This window comes from Leptonotus elevatus, chromosome 1 (genome assembly GCF_054856555.1).
Source record: "Leptonotus elevatus isolate MCC_2025b chromosome 1, RoL_Lele_1.0, whole genome shotgun sequence".
NCBI classification, from domain to species: Eukaryota; Metazoa; Chordata; class Actinopteri; order Syngnathiformes; family Syngnathidae; genus Leptonotus; species Leptonotus elevatus.
Genome location: NC_141239.1, coordinates 4747252 through 4764469, shown reverse-complemented (window position 1 = coordinate 4764469; position 17218 = coordinate 4747252). Strand labels below are relative to the sequence as shown.

The window sequence follows — 17218 nt, the reverse complement described above, 5'->3', positions numbered from 1 at the left end:
AGTTTTTTAACAAAATGTATTTGTCTTAATATTTTTTAAACATGTTCTTGTTTTGTGCCAAAAAACTAATGATTGTCCTAATCGTGATTTCAATTATTACCAAATTAATCGTGATTAATATTTTCTTCATAATCGAGCAGCCCTACTTCTATGGACTAGAGCTGTCAAAATTACTCGATTAATCGACACGTAATCGATTATCAAATTCATCGACTTCATCGATTAATCGACTATTTTATTTTAATAATCAAGTTATCGTTTGCCATTTTTTTATTTAAAATGGTCCAAATCTGCTGATTTTAGCATATCAACATGTAATTGTTTACTGATTTCTGTAGTCCTTGACTGATTATCTTCTGTGTTTAATCAAAATAAATAAGACATTTGCAAAAAGAGAAATTGAAGATTTTGGGAAAAGAAAAGAAGTAAAAATTCAACTTTGACAGCAATACCTTTTGTTTTCATTACATGACAAACATATAAACAGTGCTGATCATCCCAACTACTTCACACTCGGCTGCGAACCGCTCCAGTGAGAGTTGGAGATCACGGCTTGATGAAGCCAACAGCACCACCCACATCTTCTGCAAAAAGCAGAGATACAATGCTGAGGCCACCAAACCAGAACCCCCTCAACGCCTCGGCTGCGACTAGAAATTCAGGCCATATAAGTTATGAATAGAATCTGTGATAAAGGGCAGCGTATTAAAAAAAAAAACACAAAACCCGAGTTAATTCGTGGATGGCACTGAGCAGTTAGATTAAAAACCTGAGTTAATTCGTAATCAGAGTAAAAATGATGCAGCACGTTCGCCTCCCAGTGCAGAGGACGTGGGATCGAATCTGGGCTTCGGCCTTCCTGGGTGGAGTTAGCATGTTCTCCCCGTGCTTGCGTGGGTTTTCTCCGAGTACTCCGGTATCCTCCCACATTCAAAAGACATGCATGGCAGGTTAATTGAACACTCCAAATTGTCCATAGGTGTGCTTGTGAGTGTGGATGGTTGTTCGTCTCTGTGTGCCCTGTGATTGGTTGGCAATCAGTTCAGGGTGTACCCCGCCTACTGCCCAAAGCCAGCTGGGATAGGCTCCAGCGACCCTTGTGAGGACAAGCGGTTAAGAAAATAGATGGATGGATTAATGCAAATTTAAAATGAATCGGATTAGTCGATTGAACGTTTAGTCGATTAATCGATTCTAAAAATATTCGATAGTGACGGCACTACTAAGGACGTCCTCATAATCTTAACGCCGATTAAACGTCACTTCGATGTGCATCCTTAAATGCCGTGAGAATTTATTTATTGAGTTTGCTGTGTTACATGCTAACTTTGTTCATTAACTCAGTCTGCTTTTCAGCCTTAATGCTGGTGGAACCCAGAGAGTCTCCGGATCTCAGTTAGTGAACCACTGGTGTGGACTCCTGTCACTAATCGTAAAAAAAATACTTCAGCTCTCAGCTTCCATTTCGACAATTTAATTTTTCTCAACAACTACTCCTCGGAGTGTTTGTTTTAGCACACGACCCAGCATGCCTTCTCGTGTCCTATAAAGAACGGGGGGTGTTTGCCAATGCTAATTAGCAGCAGCTGGCATGTGCCGGCAATTTACAGTATAATGGATTTACAACCACAAGGGCGAGTAATCCTGCACTTAGCGAACCCTCTGAATCTGACAAAAGACTTTTCTTCACAAATCATTTACGAGGAAAAACAACCCAGGAACATATTGCGGAACGATCCCCCGTTGTCACGACACAGAGTTGAAGTAAGATATTTTCTCGTTGAGGCTCATCTGGTTATGAATAAAACCCACAAATGCACATCCAGCGATTGCTGCGTAAATGGCAGTTGAAGGTTCTCCAAAGCAGTAGCCGCTCGCATTTTTTTTGCCAATTTGCTGACAATCACAGTAGAGAACGTTCAGACACCTGTTCTACGACCACTTCCAAGCCATTTCTTCCACCTCTGCAACCTGCCACATGTTAACAGCGTTTAAGGAACATTTTGCAACTACAATGAAACGGATCGTTCAAGCACAGCTGCTCAACTGAGAGGCTTCTGGAAGCTTTAAAAGGGGACATCGGCTAGTATGGAAAACTTACTTTTTTACTTGTTTGTGTAAGAAAAAAAAAAGTTGATTCTCTTGCGTGGCTGAAATTGCCTCAAGTGTGAAATTAAATTAACGTTCTAAGATGTCACAAGAAAGGTTTTCAGTCGAAGATACAGATTAGGGGGAAGATTAGGGAGAGAAATGTCAACACACGGAAGTCAGAAAAATTTAGGCCAGATCCCACTGAGATGCAAACGTTTGCGTTGGTTCAAGGTTCGCAAACACTCTTACGCCTGTATCTCACTGAGTGGCACAGGCTTGCGATGGTACGTTCATTTAGTGACTATTGCATTTTTGGCTGGCACGTTCAGTGTTGCAAAACCACTTGCCACACTCTCGAAAACCCTCTTTATGCTCTTAAATCTTTTTTTTTTTTTTTTTTTTATGTCGCAAAGACATTTTGAACATGTTGAAAATTTGATGGCGTCCACCTAAAGCCCATATCCCGCTGAGGGGCAAATGTTTGCAATGTTGATATTTCACATTTCAAAGTCTTAACGTTTCCTAAACATTCTCTAAACAGTCTTAATAGGGTTTTTGTCCCTACGAAATTTTGAACATGTTCAAAAAAAAAACAAGGACATTTTTAACATGTTGCCAATTTCCTTGCAACAAGGAAAAACATTAAGACTGATTAAAGAAAAAAAATGTTTTAGAGAATGTTTAGAAAACCTTAAACGAACCCTGACGTGAAATCCACTTCCGTATCAGTGGGATACGGGCTTAACTAATTTGCTCCCCAAAACGTATACATCTGTTCTATTTTAAATGTCCCAAAGACGCATTTATACGTTTTTGTTTTTTTTAATGCTAGAATATACAGAAGGCTTTGATGCAGCCTCTCAACTGCAAAGAATGGTTGAAGAAATGGTAATTATTACACAAACGGCCAGCAGGTGTCAGCAAAGCAAATGAGATCAACCAGGGCCATGTTGAAAAAAAGGCTCACATTTCTAAATAGATTTGTGAATAATGATGAAACTTAGCTATATTCTAATGCTAATTGCTGCAAAACGGAAACACATACAAAATTATTCTAATCTTTCTTTTGGTAGCTTCCATGTTTTTATAGCAATAGAACACAATATTCTGTGGGCCTGGCAAAATCAGTCGAAATCCAGTAAAACAACCGGGAGTGAAGGGGATTGCTTCTGTGAAAATGGCTGGGAGGGAATGAATAAATGAATACTTGACTTATTGAGCCATTTTCTGCAGTAAAAAGTTAGTATTTTGTTTACGTTATCAAATTCATTCTGGACAAAATATTAACTGTTTTGTTGGTCTTCTTGTGCCAAGAAAATCCATTAAAACTGTTTAGAGAAGGTTTAGAGAACATTATGACCTTTAACGACCCCTGACAAGAAATCAACATTCGCTACCTTCACAAATGTTCGCCCCTCAGTGGGATACGGACTCTAGGCAGCTCATGCTAGAAAAAACTGTGGACTGATGGACTGGTGGACCGTATATGTATGAATAAACTGAGCATGTGTCGTAGTAGGTGGTAGAAAGTGAACGCCGTAATCATGAAATGAGATCTGTTCTTTTTTTGGGTTACGTTCAACCCAGCATTTTGAAGGGCTTATTCGTTCATTCCCCCACTTAATGAGAATCGATATGAGAATCGATAAGGAATCAGATCAATAAGTAGTATTAACTATGGATTCAGAATCATTCAATTCTTATCAATTTCCATCCCTACCCGCCAGTCACATTTTCTAAAAACTTCCACTCACATGAAAAATGGTCAGGATCAGACAAAAAGTGCTATCTTCTAACTTTTGTATCGGACACAGATGTACATAAATATTAGGGCTGGGTATCGATTCAAATTTCCTCAATCAATTCGATTTCGATTCACAAGAGTTCAGTTTGATTCGATTTAGATTTTTGCAGAGGCAGTAATTGATTAAAAGATGTATTTATTAATGAAAATAACACGTGTTATAATCACTTAAGTGTTAAACATTGACATCAGCATGGATGAGATGAAAATGTTTTCATAATTCTAATTAAATAATTGTAAATATAAATTAAAAATATTCTGAATTGTCATAAAGTGCAATAAGTCAGGTCTTTCATAAATTTAAGAAAATACTTTTAAATTCATGTGAACATTACATTTCAAGAAAACAGTGAGATTAAAAAAAAGGCATTTCTTGTTAATTTATGGGAGGAAAAGAGATATTAAAATAATTGATTCATGGTTTTATGAATCGATATCACGCTCGGAAAGGAAAATTGATTTGATATCGATTGTTTTAAACCCAGCCCTAATAAATATCAGGAAAGAAAAGCTGAACTGTTGATTTTTCTTTGTCTAATATTGGTCTTTTGCTGCAAAACCAAAATATTTTCAGTCTGTTTTTAGTCTGGATTAATTGTCTCTGAAAGCGCCTTCTCCCACGACACCCCAAAATGTAAAGCATGCACTTTGTCTTATTGAATACTACAAAGTGATTACTCCAGGGTCTCCACCTCACTTGGAAGTCTCCTTTGATAAAACAGTCTGCCAGAAAGGTAAATGCAATGTAAATGCAAATAACAGGAGAGGAATCTTTTGTCACCGTGCAGAAAAATCTCCGGAGTATTAAAAAGCTCTCTAAGTGAACTCACAGTTGCGAGGGTTGGAATTGCAAATGCGTTCAATACAATTTATTGTGTGAAAGATGAAAAACAGGGCAGGGAGATTTCTTTGATTGTTGATGTCACTGTTTTTGTATTTAGCTGTATCGAGGAGCCACGCGGAAAAAGGGCAACTGGGAGGAGATTAATTTTAGCCGCGATACATCAGCGCTGCAATCTATAGGCTAGAAAAGACATTCGTCTTGTTCGTGCGAGGATGATATGGCCTATCAGTGTCAAGTTTACGCCAAGTGCAATGTGCCAAACACTTACGTGTATGGTTGGTCTAAAGTGCTGGTGGGCTCCATTACACAATGGAGGGCGGGTCAAAGGATCCTGAAATAACGCCATAAGTGCCGACCTTCTCCTAAACTGGGCAACTGCTGCGCTTCATTTGTCTCTTCACAGCCGTATTGCTATCAAGGTAATAGGATTGAGAAGTGGTAGCAGGTATGTACGAGTATTTATGTGTGCTGAACATCCCCCTATAGCGCCCCCTTGAATTTGAAGACCACATCAACGTTCATGTTTAACTGCCACTTCTCCATTTGTGTTTGTCCTGTCTGTATAAGGAAGGTATGGTAATGTAATATTACTTTTGCTACTTCTGTTTACAGTACCATTTCGGTGATACTGTAAACAGAAGTAGTACTGTGTGTGATTGTGTGAATGTGGGAGTAAACATAGATTAATCATCTGATTTAACTCATTCACTGCCAATGACGGCTATAGACGTCAAAAATTCATTTGAACTATTTCTATTAGTTTAACTTTTTTTCCCCCACTTTTGTCAACTAGTGTATGAAAGCCTAGAATTAGTTAGAATACTTTGACTCCAAACGTAGGGTTAGTATAAATCTTTGGTGATCTTCCTTTCATAATTAGCCTCGGTCCTTGTTTGCCACTTTGGTGGCACTCACGCGACACAAAAATAACTTTTCTTTCAAAATATAAAGACACACGATATTAAAAAAAACAACCATTTTTTAAAGACTGGATTTTCAAATGTAAACAGAATGGTTTGTCCAGTCAATGTTTGCAAAGCAAGTCGCAAATCATAACATTTGCGAGGTAAATCAACTTGGGTCATGTGACTTGTGTCCCCAAATACATCTTTCCCCATTTAAATGAATGGAAATGTCATTAACCACCATAACACCCAAAAAAGTGTTTTTAATGCAAAAAAAATAGCAGGATTCTGTAATATAGTACTTAACCAAACAATAACATAATTAAATAAAATTAAAAGAATATGCTGCTTAATAAAATGTATTGTCCACTGTCCAATGAAAATCATATGAGACAAAAACAGTCTGTCCATCAAATTGTTGGGGTTTTGAAGCTCCAGGGGAAAAAATGGGGCGTACGTAGTTTTCAAACTAATTTACTGTAATTTATTAATTACTTGCTTAATAGTGATAAACTATGCTTCTTACCAACCATCCAAACACAGCCTCATTGTAAACAAGGACCCCCTGTGTCTAGCATATGGTACAAACTGGGATTAAAAATGTTACTCTTGCTGGTTTGATTGCAGTTCATTTTGCCTGCCAGCTCTCCCCACCTTAGATAATAAGCTCTAAATCCACAAAATTGTTTTCTTTAGGTTAATAATGCCGCAAGTCTATTTAATAATCTCACATTAAAAAACGACTGTTTATCCCAAAATGTCTCCCTTGATTTGATTGCCTGGGAAAAATAGTACAAACCGCACCCTCTTCACACACACATAGCCCGGAGAGATATCATTAGCATGTATTTACACACAGGGATTTACCTTTAGGATTTATCATGAGAGCCTTATAATAAGAACCAGAGAGAGCGTAACAAACATGAGCAATGCCAAGCTCCAGGCGTGAGGGATAACAACATGTGGGGAGAACTAAATTATCATTTCAATTTTGCTCTTATCCGTTCCTCTACTGCTTCCCGAAATTACTCTCACAGAGAGGTGAGCAAGAAAGGTTGTGTAATGTGTAGGTGGGATGGTATAGGTAGGTAAATTGGTTAACTCATTCACTGCAATTGACGGCTATAGACGTCAAAAATTCATTCGGACTATTTCTACATTTTTTCCACTTTTGTTAACAAGAGTATGAAAACCTAGATTTTTTTTTATTGTACATTTACAACAGATATACAATTTGTGATTAATTGTGAGTTAACTAGTAAAATCATGCGATTAATTACGATTACAAATTCTAATTGCCTGACGCCCCTAATTTTTAATAATCTTTTTAAAAATATTTTCTTTTCTTTTTTTTTTAAAGAAGAAAATCGAGTGACTTCACTTGTTAACATTTTTTTTCCACTTTTAGAGTATGAAAACCTATACTTTTTTTAATTGTACATTTAGAGCAGATATAACATTTGTGATTAATCGTGAGTTAGCTATTGAAGTCAAGCGATTAATTAAAATTTAAAAAATGTAATCGCCTGATGCCCCTAATTTTTTATAATTTTTTCTTTTGTTTTTTTAAATTGCGTCGGGCGATTACATATTTTTTAATATTAATTAATCGCTTGACTTGACTAAAATGTTATATCTGCTCTAAATGTACAATAAAAAAAATTATAGGTTTTCATACTCTTGTTAGCAAAAGTGGGGGGGAAAGTTAAACTAATAGAAATAGTTTATAGTCGTCAATGGCAGTGAATGAGTTAAAAACACCGTTATTTTTTTTTATGCCAATCTGTTTCCCCAAAATTTATTAGTGTGTGTAATGAATAAATGAGAGGCATTCAATTTGTGCGCTTTGCAGGTAATTTTTTTTTATTGTAATTAATTGCATGACTTCAATAGTTAACTCACAATTAATCACAAATGTTATATCTGTTCTAAATGTATGTTTTCTAGGTTTTCATAGTCTTATTAACAAAAGTGGAAAAAATGTTAAACTAATAGAAATAGTTCAAATTAATTTTTGACGTCTATAGCCGTCAATGGCAGTGAATGAGTTAAATTGGGGTTGGTTGGGTAAGGGTTGGATTAAATTGGATTGGAGGTCTGTATGCAGGTGAAGTAGGGAGAAGTGGATGGAGGGATGAAACAAAATTGTTTGTACACAAATTTCAATTTAGTAGCGTAAGAAAGTGTGTAGGCGTGCAGCTAGATAGAGACACCAATTTATCCATAGCTACGGTGACAAGGTCGGACCGTGTCAGTGCTAACCGTTTTCAAGTGCTTCTCAAACACATTGCAGACACTGTCTATGCCTTTCTAAGAACTGTGAATGGACTGCATTGCAGAGGATGTCCACTCTGCCCTTGCTTTAATGGCATTATAACTTGATAGACTTGCAGCCACATACAGTATGCAATAATGCGCCCCATGGATCACCGCTGGACTGCCCAACCCCCCCCCCCCAAACCCCACCCCCCCACCATGTCTCTTTCTGTCTCGCTCTCTCCTCATGTTTGCTGTAAGGTCATCACTGGGGGTTCATTGCATTAAAAAGTACCAATAAACCTTGAGGAAGGGTGATTTAAAAGTAAAATATATCCAGTCATCTACACATCACTGCCAACTTCTTCAAACCCGTAAAAAATGACAGTAGACATATTATGCAGTAGCAATAATATCTCCACTGTTTTTGTTTTTATATAATGAGTAAATCTGTAATATTTATGAATTACAGTGGTGCCTTGAGATACGATTTTTTTCCTATGATATGATATTTCTCATTGAAATGAATGGAAATGACATCAATCTGTTCCAACATAGCCCTCAAAATGTTGTGTTTGTTTTAAAGGAAAATGTTAGCATTAAACTAGCTACGCTATATATCTGCTGCATGGACGTTCAATACTGTAAGAATATTGGCATCCTCTTTGAAAGTGAATAATATCTTATAAATATTCATGTTGTCAATTATTTATCCTTCACATAACACACACACACGCACCCCCCCCCCCCCCATACACATTTACACATGTTTGTTTGTGTTTTTTCATAAAGTCTAATTACGTGAGTGTGGCATATAAAAGTAGAAACGGGGCACTGGTAAGGACAGAGTGAGCGTAAATAAGACATAATTATTGATCTGAGAAGATGCATTAAAAAAAATCAGTTTTTGAAGAGAGGTGGTGGTGAGACAAAATGGTAGTAACATAATATGGGACATTGTGGAGATGCAAAATGAGCGTCGTATAATCTTTATGTTTTTGTTGTTGTGTAGTGTACAGATAACACCTATTCAATTTCATATAATACAAAACACCTCACAACTATTTTTTACCCCATCCACTCACTTTAAACACATTTAAATGTATTAAAACCCTTTAATGCACAGATTGCAGAACAGAGCCGACCAAGGCCGTGAGCATTTCGGTAAACAAGCAAATAGTGGTAAGCAAGCAAATGTCATTCGGCCCAGGTGGATTCTTATCTGCTCGGCTTATGACATTTGAGTCTCTGTATGGGAATAACGTTGCCTTCAGCAAATACAGAAAGCAAAGCACAAATAGTCTCCCGGTGCTGCTTTCAGTTGCCTTGCACATACTGATCTTCCACGGCCACATTTTTAACACCATCTCATTATTCTTCAGATATCCATATTTGTCTAGTTTGAATAAGAATATGAAACATGTATGCAGTGCTGCATGTATGTGGTGGTCCTGCTAAAATATTTTATCCACATATGCAAAGACGACAAATAGTAAATAGTGGATGTTTTCAATGTGTCAAGCCAACGCAGTTACAGTGGATATTAAAAAGTCTACACACCCCTGTTCAAATGCTATGTTGTTGTTGTTTTTTTGCAGAAGCCTGAAGGTTCTACCTTGGTTTTATCAGACCATATGCAAAGTGCAAACACAACACTGCTCATCACCAAAATAACAGCATAAGTGAAGCACGGACATGGCGGTGTCAGACAGCTTTGACAGTTTTGGGGCTGCTTTTCAGCTGCAATTGAGCCTTAGGCAAGGTAGAACTAGGAATTATATGAACAGTTCAAAATGGCAGTCAATGTCCGCACAAAACTGTCAGGCTTCTGAAAGAAATCAACAAATGTTAGGAAAAGCCTACTAGAACAACCGAGAGTTATTTAGGGATAATCAGAGTCACTTTGAAATGTGACAACTGTGTACTGACTCCCATTTAACAAGAGTTTGAATGTTATTTAAGAACGTAGTCATATCCCATTATACATTTTTTTATGATTGCATAAACACTATATGTTTTTGGACATTGTTGATTTTGTTATTTTTGCCAAGTAGTTTGTTTGCCTTTTCTTAATTAAATGTAACTTTTTTGACGGCATCCCTGCCTTGCTGCTTTTGCTCCCTGCATTTGGGTCCTCCACCCCACGTCTCAACCTGACATATCGGGTTTGACTATATTACCATATTGTGTATTTGCACTTTCTTTGCGTACGTCGCTTACAGTAACTGCTAAAAGTTGATTAAGTAAAACATTGCACTGTGTAGCTGGTTCAAACAGAGTTAAATCTTATGACACGCGTGTATGTCATATAGTAACATGATTTTTTGATTTTTTTCCCCATGTGTTTAGAGTTTTAACAAGAGTCATTGCTTTTGCACAGGATCTGAGATGTTCTGCATCTCATGTGCATGGTTGTGCTGATTGTGTGTAGTGTTTTTTTTAAATCCGAGCCCTGTTTTGGATTTTGTGCTTAAGCAACAGTTAAAATAAAAAAATAAAATAAAAAACTGTAGTAAATTGTGTACATTTGAGCAAACCACATTATTTAGTTTTAATTATTATTTTTTTATTAAATTCAATTGTGTTGTGTCACATTAATGGTGGATTAAAAAAAAGATTCACATTGGTCTATTTATTTTGTATCACAAAAAACAACATTTGAGCAGAGGTGTGTAGATTCAGATCCACTGAATCCAATTTGATGAACTCATCTATAGACTCTTATAGGAATATGACAAATGGCAACAACAAAAACAGATGTAAGGATGCAAAGAAATTCCAAGGGAAGCTAAAATACCCCTAACCCCCCAATTGAAAATATGCTGCTGCAGTAGCTGGCACCATTTATAGTACATGAGTGACATCTAGTGGTTAACATAGTTTTATCCCCAAATCCACAGGGGAAAAAAATACAACTGTTTGCAAATATCCATCCAACCATTTCTAATGCATTTGTCCTTATTCAGAGCAGATGAAGGAGCCTATCCTAGCTGACGTTCACCAGCAACATCTGGACAATTTCCACATACGTTCATTTTAAGATGCATTAAAAATACATGTCAAGTCATGCATGGTGTGTAACTCATTATAAATCCACTAAACTGGGACATGCATTCATTTTTTTAACTGTGATCAGGTCTAATCCACACGTCAGCCTCGAGCTCCCCATGCAGCAACAACACGCCAATGCTTTCCCACAGAACAAGAACACATCTGACTAAGATGCTCCAAAATGACTTGAAGCAAGCTTTAGTGAAAGAGAGAAGATAAAAGTAAGAGGGAGGGGATCCTTTCGGGGTTTCGTTAAAATGGGGACTTTGAAGTAGAGGCACAAATGGAATTTGAAGGGAAGGTGGATAGTAAGGGTGTTGGAAAAAATTGATTCGGCAATATATCGCGATATTACAGCGCACAATTCTCGAATCGATTCGATATGCGGCCGAATCGATTTTAATTTTTTTTTTTTATAGGAATATTCAATAAAACATCTTACTTAGTGTTAGAATTCACATAAGCCTGAATTTTCAGATAAATAAATACATTTACATACAAATCTTACAGTGTACATGTACAAGTTTACTGATTAGTATTTTCTAAATTTGAGTAATTTTTTTTTCTCGCAATAATCAATTTATAGATTCGCATCGGGATTAGTCGGTATTGAATCGAATCGAACCTATGAATCGAATCTCCAGGTACTAGGCAATTCACACCCCTAGTGGATAGGCTTTCATACGATCGCATTAAAAGCATTTTTACCATCTTACCTTAATCACACTTACACTTACCTTAATCAAAATGGTCAGAACACACTTTGAACGTTTCCTCCAAAACTTGCAGGACACAGGCCCTCGAGGACCGGACTTTGATATAACAAGCTCATCAGCAAGCTTTGCAGAAGCCTGACAACCATCCTGATCTTTAGAATCTGCATCTTATTTAAAAAAAGAAAAGAAAAAAGAATCAGGTGTGTTGGAGGATGAAAACAGCTAAAAACTGCAGAACTCCGGTGCTTGAGGACCAGGATCGGGAAGCCTGTTTTAGAGGTTTCCCTGCTCCAACACACCTGATTCAAAGCATCAGCTCATCAACAAGTTCTGCAGAAACCTGATAACCATTTGATTCAGGTGTGTTGGAGGAAGGAAGCCTCTAAAGCAGTGGTGTGAATCAGGAGTGTTGGAGGAGGGAAACATCTAAGACCCAGTCCAAAGCCAGTTTCAATGTATCCTCACAAGTTTCTTACCGTTTAAGCTGTTCGTCCACACGATGGCGCGGTTTCGGAGCTTGAAACCAATCACTTTTGAACCCGGGCTCCAGAGTGGAAAGATTTCAAAAGGACACCATCTGGACACCATATGCAGGATTCTCCTCCAGTGATGACGTAATGGTCGCAGATTGATGACGTATGCGCCAATTCTCGCGTAACTGCGCGCGAACCGTCAGTCTGTCAACAATAATGGCGGATAGTCGTGTCGTAGTCGTTTTGCGTAGCCTCGGCCTACGTAGCTTTCTTATGCTGTTTTGTGTTGTACTTGAATCACCCGCCATTGTCACTTCTCCTGTGTTTGTCTTTTTCATGTTGTTTCGATACATGCAAAGCCATGTTTGTTCTGTAGATTGCTATAAAGTTCGAAAGTCGCTGATTCTTCTTCTACGCTTTCCGTTAACTGCCTGTGGCTGCGCTACAGCGCCACTCCTGACTTGGCATATACATTACAGCCGTTAAACGTCCTCAGCGACTTCTTTTGGGCACACGCAAGTCTTGAAAAGCTTCTGTGTGTATGAGATTTGTTTGAGGAACGAAGCCGGCTTTGCTTCCGTCTGGACGGGGTCTAAAACCTGCAAGACCAGGATTGGGCAAGCCTTCTCTAAAACATGCAGGACTGTGGCGCTCGAGGATCGCAGTTCTCAAATCCTTGAGGGCCACCGTCCTGCATGTTTTAGAGGTTTCACCTCTCCAACACACCTAAGTCCAATCATCAGGATCATTATCAGTTTTTCTGCATAGCTTGCTGATGAGCTGATCCTTTGAATCAATAGTTAACCTGGACATGGTGAAAAGGAGAAGTTGGCGTCAATGGCGTGCCGTCCAAACGTAGCATAAAAGCAAAGCACGGATGATTTACAACATAAGTAAATGTAGCCATGTGAAGAACAAACAAATGAGCATAGAACGGCGTTCACTAACAAATGACCAAGAAGCAAGCGATGGGACCTGGCGTTCTTGTTTGCACTGCTCTTATCTCACCAATAGACAATGTGACAAATCATTCCAAAACACATCCATATCAGTGCAATGGGATTGTCTACAGCGGTGGTCTGCAATCACTGGTCTGCGAACAGGCACAGACATGCAATAAGTTTCTAATGGAATTGCATGCTTTTATCTGAATTTGACCAGCCAGCCGCAAACTTAAATGTACAGGGTTTTTTTTATGTATAATATGTATAATTAGGTTTGTGCAATGGAACCGCTGTTTTGTGGAAAACACTACTTCACTTTTATATTTTTATGCAGGATTGTGAGTGGTCGGCGGCAACAATGAATACACAGAGACTGATATACTTTTGCTAGAATAAATGTGTCTTTTATTCCCCGCATATAGCAATCAACATTTATACTGTGCTAGGATAATCGTACGTTTTATCCCCCGCAAACAGTAATCAACACCTGCGCTTTGCTAGAATGATTATACCTTTCATTCCCCGCAAACAGCAACAATCACAACTTTATTTGCTAGAATGGTTATACCTTTCATTCCCCGCAAACAGTCGATTTGCTAGAATGATTATATCTTTCATTCCCCGCAAACAGCAACAATCACAACTCGATTTGCTAGAATAATTATACATTTTATTCCCCGTAAACAGCAATCAATACACTACAACGTTAAGCAGCATAATATGATCATCATCAGCGCTTACCTTGACACTAGACCGGGGAGCCCACGGCCCGGGTGAAGCGAGCTGCAACAACGGCTGGGCAATCGTACGTGTTCCACAGCTGACTGCGTCCGGACCGCATGCCGCTCCGTTTTTTATTCATTAGCAAAAAGCTGTGAGTGTGAGAAACTGGGCTGTCCAAGCCCTCTCCCAGGCACTCTCAAAAACATGTTTGCGAAGCAGGGAAGGCTGTAGTATAAGCAAGGAAGACTTCCCAGGCTGATCCCGCCCTTTATTTACAAATTGTTGGGCACCTGGATTCGTACAAATCACTTTCTTCTCCCTCAGTAACACCAACGCGTATCACAGCATTGATTCCTGCATCAGTACTCAACCGTACAAACCTTTTAATGTCCATATGGTCCAACTTAACCTCTGATGCACCCATTTCCACCAGACGCACCAACCAAGTATCTAGCGCTTCACGTGACTGCTGATTATATTTACTATTTAGATGTGCGATCTCGTCCTGAGTGTAATCCTCCAGCAGCATACTAATCTGCGGAACTGGCTGTGGTCCCAAAACTAGATTCCCTTCTCCATCCACCATGGGGACGCCTTGCAAATCCCGCTCTACTCGCCTCTCATCAGGCAGTACATCCTGCAATTTCCTACGTCTCAACACAGGTCTCGCCTTTGGTTCTATCTCCCTCCTTACTTTCACACTCCTCGTGATCCCATATATAATCACGCCAGTCGTTTTCCTAATCACTATTCCAAATGTCACCATCCCATGAGGAGGGATCATACCCCCCACCCTGTAGTGCAGCTTTGGTTACAAAGGCGCGCACATTTTCATGGATGGTTGTTTTTTTCCTCGCTTTATTTATTTTGGCCACATGTAGAACAGATTGCTCAGCCATGTCTCTGTATTTCCCCAGCTGCACTTGTATTACTTGCACTTGTCCTTGGGCTACCGCTTTATCATCTTTTTCCTTAATTACCTCATCCTCCTTTTCATGTAACTGTTTTTCCAATTGCTTAATTTGTTCCGTTTGTTTTCGCCATGCAGAAGCCGTTAGCCACAACCGTCTCTGCAGAGCGTCTATTGGCTTTTTGCCAGTTACAGAAATTTGCTGTAGAGCCGCGGTTAGCGCTGTAGGACCTCCGTCTTTCAGCACTTCAGCCCACGGCTCCATTCGCCCGCCCCCCTTACACAGCTTCTGAGCTACTATATACGTGGGCGAACATTCATCCCACTTTCTGTACAACCCGTTTGCTCTTTCTTTTTACTGTTTTTGTCTTCCGACTTTTTCTCTTTTCTCCGAAACATTGTACCGTAGCCACTCACTTACTTCTCTTTACCGAGAAGTAAGTAATCCTGCCGACAACGCCAAAATGTTTTGTGTAAAACACTACTTCACTTTTATATTTTTATGCAGGATCGTGAGTGGTCGGCGGCAACAATGAATACACACAGACTTATATACTGTGCTAGAATAATGGTGCCTTTTATTCCCCGCAAACAGCAATCAACACTTATACTGTGCTAGAATAATTGTACCTTTTATTCCCCGCAAACAGCAATCAACACACTTCAACGCTAAGCAGCAGAATATAATCATCATCAGCGCTTACCTTGACAGTAGACCGGAGAGCCGACGGTCCGAGTAGAACGAGCTGCAAAACGGCTGGGCAATCGTATGTATTCCACAGCTGACTCTACCCAAACCGTGTGCCGCTCCGTCTTTTATTCGTTAGCAAAAAGGGGTGAGCGTGAGAAACAAGGCATACAACCCGAGAATTCCCAGGCACCCTCGAAAACATGTTTAGGTCTACAGTATAAACAAGGCATACAACCTGGGAATTCCCAGGCACCCTCGAAAACATGTTCAGGACTATAGAATAAACAAGGAAGAGTTCCCAGGTTGATTTCGCCCTTTATTCACAAATTGTTGGGCACCTGGATTCGTACAACAGTTCAGGACAACAACATATCCTTATATAAGAGGTTACATGAAGACATATGAAACCATGGTTATTTTCCCTTCATTCCACCCCTTGGACTCATGAAACCTCACAATATTTTCAGATAACGCATTGGTCCTGGCACATTCGTCCAAATCAAAACGGGTTCATTATAGACCCATTCCCCTGTTATAGTTTTGTCGTTTGATGATCCCCCCATAATCGACCATCATGGAAAGTGGTCGTTTCCCATAGATATCATCCATACATGTTATTTCAAAATATCGTCCCCTTATTCCAAAAGTGTTCTAGTTAATTTGTCATCCATGGCGCGTTTTACCCGTTTTACATAGAATGAAAATGGTTCAATGAATCATGTATCCCTTTAACAGTAATGGTTGAACACGTTTGAATTGATTTTCATCCCAATTAAAACAAGTGGAAACAACAACAAAAAAACTTTTCAAAAATATATAATTTACTTTCATATACTGATAAAACGTCTTTACCCATCTCTAAATGGGAAACAGACTTGTCTATAGCTCCGAAATCTGACTTTTGGATTCAAGTTTGTGAAAACGTTTTTAAAATGACAAAACACACAAATATACAACTTATCCAATATAAAATTATTCATAGAACATACATTACTCAATATATGATGAAGAAAATGGGACTCTCAGATTCCAACATTTGTCTCCAGTGTTTACAAAACACTACAGACATTTATTTTCATGCTTTATGGTTATGTACTCCGGTTATGTGTTTCTGGACTAAAGTCTTAGAAAAACATTCCGCTGTCTTGGACTGTAGGATACCGTTCTCTCCAAACTTGTGTTTGCTAGGTGACTTAACAACAACTGACTTACCACATAAACAATTTCAATCTATACTTGTAGCCCTTACTATCGCAAAAAAAAATTCTTGTTAACTGGAAAAATGAACAAACTCTGAATATCGACCAATGGTCTAACCTCCTCATAAATCACATTTTAATGGAAAAAATATCTGCCTCAAATAAAAACCAAATGTCAAAATTTAAAGAAACATGTTCTACATATATAGAATTTTTTAACCTAAACCTGGTTACTTAATTCTGCCTGTTAGCGAGAGCCACAGCAGCGTGATAACTTACATTGATGTTTCTGTATTTGGCAATTTGTAACTAATGGTTGTGTTTTTATAGTCAGGAACCAGGCTGCTACCAACATGATCGAGCAGATTCGCCTCCAATGGGCACTAAGGGTTAATATTCGGATTCACGGCATGCCAGTGGGTTAATTCTATAGGTGCTGTCCCCCCCTGGCTGGGCGTGGGCGGGTCTGCCCCTCTGTTGGCTGCTGGGTGGCGGCTGCGTCTTGGCCGTTCCCTGGGTCTCTTGGGGGGTGCTGCGTTGCAGGGCTCTCCCTGGTGTCCGGGGCGGCACCGCTCCGGCGCGGTTCGTAGCTCTGGGCCCAGCGACGCGGT

General features: G+C 39.0%; 1 protein-coding gene across 2 annotated transcripts in view; it reads left to right on the top strand.

Annotated features, from left to right (window-relative positions):
* The window catches only part of LOC147180463 (intraflagellar transport protein 57 homolog), a 69542-nt gene that overhangs the window by 47576 nt on the left and 4748 nt on the right, over window positions 1–17218 (top strand). The gene's annotated exons all lie outside the window — the stretch shown is intronic.